Genomic DNA, 3,837 nt, shown 5'->3' with positions numbered 1-3,837 from the left:
CATGAGCCACTGAGCCTGCCTAAGTCCCACTTCTAACAATGGGGATTACTTTTCAACATGACATTTGGAGGGGACATCCAAACTATATCACACGCTTTATTTCATTTAATTCCCACAACCCTATCAAGTAGGTTCTGTTACTTCCTCGTCTTTAAGAAGAAACTGACCTTCAAGAGCTTTTTTTTTGTTTTGAGGGTTTTCTGGTTTTGTTTTGTTTTATTTTGAGACAGGTTCTTACTCTGTCACCCAGTCTGCAGTGCAGTGGCATGATCGCAGCTCACTGCAACTTCGACCTATCAGACTCAAGAGAGCCTTCTGCCTCAGCCTCCTGGGTAGCTGGAACTGCAGGCATGTGCCATCATGCTCAACTAATTTTTTAAAATATTTTTGTAGGCATGGGGTCTCCCTATGTTGCCCAGGCTGGCCTCAAACTCCTAGGCTCAAGTGATCCTCCCCAGTCTGCCTCCCTAAATGCTGGGATTACAGGCATGAGCCACCTTGCCCAGCCAGGAGTTAAAGTAATGAGCTTATAGTAATATGGTTATTATCAGTTATTACTGAAGTAGTCTTTATGAAAAGAAAATTGAAAACATATAACCAATTCTAAACTTTATACAATAGAAACCTAAGTTGCACATCTTTTCCAAAAAATTGTACCTGAAATAAATGTTTCAACCATTTTATAGCTTAGAAGAAAAGGGATCAGAGCAAAATGGAAATGCAAATGATATCTGGAGAAGGGAGGGATCAACAAAAAAAAATCCATGCTCACCAACTTATGGGCAAAAATTATTGCAAAACAGAATACTCCACGGTTACCAAAATGAAAAATGTTGGTTAATAAACCATGATCTCAAAAGCTTAATATAAAAAGTGTTTTAAGAAGACTATGTAAAGTTGAGGAATTTAAAAAGGCACTGACTCCCACAAATTATGAAAATTCATTTGAAATGTCACACTTCAAACAACATGTTACCAAGCCATAATCCCAAACGAACGTTTAAAATAAATCTATTATTTATAACACACCTACTATAGAAGAAGTTTTTTTGTTTTTTTGTTTTGAGATGAAGTCTCATTCTGTCACCAGGCTGGAGTGCAGTGGCAAGATCTTGGCTCACTGCAATTTCAGCCTCCCAGGTTCAAGCAATTCTCCTGCCTCAGCCTCCTGAGTAGCTGGGATTACAGGTATGCGCCACCACACTCAGCTAATTTTTGTAGTTTTAGTAGAGATGGGGTTTCGCCATGTTGCCCAGGCTGGTCTTGAACTCCTGACCTCAAGTGATCTGACCACCCTGACCTCCCGAAGTGCTGGGATTACAGGTGTGAGCCACCGCGGCCGGCCAGTTTTTTTCGGTTAAACCAAATTTTACTCTTGCTATGTTGACTAATGTTTTCAGACCTTCAGAAATGAGTATTTTCTTTACATATTAACATTATAATTTTACATTTCCATTTTGTCTAAAAGACAACAATCTTTGAAGGCCACACCCCTTTTCTCTCCATTTTCACTAACAAGTTAGTACAGCTCACATGCAATTAAAAAGTCTCAATAATGCCAAGTTTCTGTCCCTAGAAGCTGGCCTACAAACTGTTCTAGATTGCTCTCACACAAATACCACCAAACTGTATAGTTCCAGTATTCGAAACCTAAAAGCTTTTTATTATCTACTGTATCAAAATGTATTCTTGATTGCTTCTAAGCCTACTCTGACCTTAATTTACCACCTTGGTGTTGTTTCTCCTAATTCCATCACTTTATTCAATTTAACAATATGATAATATGGGAAGAAATACAGAAATGAAAAAAACACGGCCTCTTCTGGGGCACAAAGCCAGCCAAAAGAGGGAGAGACGTGAAAATAATAAATTACAGTGTAACATATTAAGTACTACAGTATATACAAATACTATATAGCAGAACCACCATAGCTCTGTCAGAATGGAACAAAGATCACGTTGGAGGAAGCAATATTTGGGCTCAAAAATGAGAATTTCTCTACAAGTGTCATAGCATTGTAATATTAACATACCAGTTTCTTCATCTTTGTATCCTAGCACCTACCATAGTGTCTAGTACAGAGTAGGCAGGTACTTCAGACATGGATGGCTGAATGGATTGCAGCACGGAAAAAAGGATGAAATGATAAGATACATATATAAACATAAAGAAAGAATATGGTTAGATTAAAATGGGACAAAACTGGAGCCAGTAAATCAGATAAGACATTCCAAAACCCTTACGTAAGACAGTGACACAGGAAAAAATAAATTTAAAAGATATTTAGGAATTAAAATTAACAGGACTTGGTGTGACTAACTGGACTAAGGGGAAATGAGCATAACAGAAAAGCATAAGAAAGAAGCTGCCAAAGTTTCTGGCTTATGTGACTAGGCTGACAGTGGTACCATTCACTGAGAGTGGGAATAGAAGTAGGGGATTTGAGTTCAGCTTAGGTAAGTGAGCACACTAAGGCAATATCGAGTAGGAAGCTAGAATGCAACTCAGAAAAAAAGGTCTAGATTAGAAATAAAGAGTTGGAGATTATTGCATATGGGTGATAAGAACAAAGCCCTAAATATAGATGAGATTGCCAGAAACACAAAAACCTGGAAAGAAGGCCGTGGACAGAACACTCAAGACAACCAACATTGCTGTTATGTTATGTTACAATATTGCCGCATTAAATTATATTGTTACAACACAGATAATGGCTAATACAATACTGAAGACATAATAAATGCTTTAAAAATACTTACCAACTACACACCTGAATTGCAAAATTAATTTTAACTCAAATTGAGCCATAAAGGACTACTTCTTAAAACTAATTTAAGGCCGGGCACAGTGGCTCACACCTTTAATCCCAGCACTTTGGGAAGCCTAGGCGGATGGATCACGAGGTCAGGAGTTCAAGACCAGCCTGGCCAAGACAGTGAAACACCATCTCTACTAAAAACTACAAAAATTAGCAGGGCATAGTGGCAGACACCTGTAATTCCAGTTACTCGAGAGGCTGAGGCAGACAGAATCTCTTGAACCCAGGAGGTAGAGGTTGCAGTGAGCCAAGATCGCACCATTGTACTCCAGCCTGGGCGACAAGTGAGACTCTGTCTCCAAAAAAAAAAAAAAAAAAAAAAACTAATTTAATAGGTCAGACTCAAAGGGCTGAAGTTTGACTAAGGAATCCAATTTTACTTCAGAATCAATGAAAAATCTGGGCACAGTGGCTCACACTTGTAATTCCAGCACTTTGGGCTGAGGCAGGCAGATTGCTTGAGCCCAGGAGTTCAAGAACAGCTTGGGCAACATGGTAAAACCCCATCTCTACTAAAAATACAAAATTTAGCCAGGACTAGTGGCGCTGAACCTGTAGTCCCAGCTACTTGGGAGGCTGAGGTGGGAAGACCACTGAAGCCCCAGAGGTCAAGGCTACAGGAAGCAGTGATCACACCACTGCAATCAACCTGGGTGGCAGTGAGACCCTGTATCTTAACAAACACAAACACACACACACACACATTCTCAATGAAAAGCTTCTTTTTCCACCAGAAATAACATTACAAGTCAATAATACAAAATACTAAAATCTAAAGTTGTTATACTTCAAAAAATACTTATTTTAAATAATACTAAAAAATACATATTAACTAATTTAAAGAAGAGCGAGTCTAAATTTGGAGTGATACGGGCTTCAATACTGTTACTTGATAATTTCTTGCAAGTATAGACTGGGCGCAGTGGTTCACGCCTGTAATTCCAGCACTTTGGGAGGCCAAGGCAGGCAGATCATGAGGTCAGGAGTTCAAGACCAGCCTGACCAACGTGGGGAAACC

At 39.2% G+C, this 3,837-nt stretch overlaps 1 protein-coding gene and 1 pseudogene across 1 annotated transcript in view; both read right to left on the bottom strand.

The window, feature by feature from the left end:
- The window catches only part of LOC105546991, an 8,091-nt pseudogene extending 6,046 nt beyond the window's left edge, over window positions 1–2,045 (bottom strand).
- CDK17 (cyclin-dependent kinase 17) overlaps window positions 1–3,837 on the bottom strand; it is a 147,896-nt gene that overhangs the window by 138,306 nt on the left and 5,753 nt on the right. The gene's annotated exons all lie outside the window — the stretch shown is intronic.

The sequence above is a fragment of the Mandrillus leucophaeus genome, unplaced genomic scaffold (assembly GCF_000951045.1).
Source record: "Mandrillus leucophaeus isolate KB7577 unplaced genomic scaffold, Mleu.le_1.0 Scaffold377, whole genome shotgun sequence".
NCBI lineage: Eukaryota > Metazoa > Chordata > Mammalia > Primates > Cercopithecidae > Mandrillus > Mandrillus leucophaeus.
This window is presented reverse-complemented; position numbering and strand designations above follow the sequence as displayed.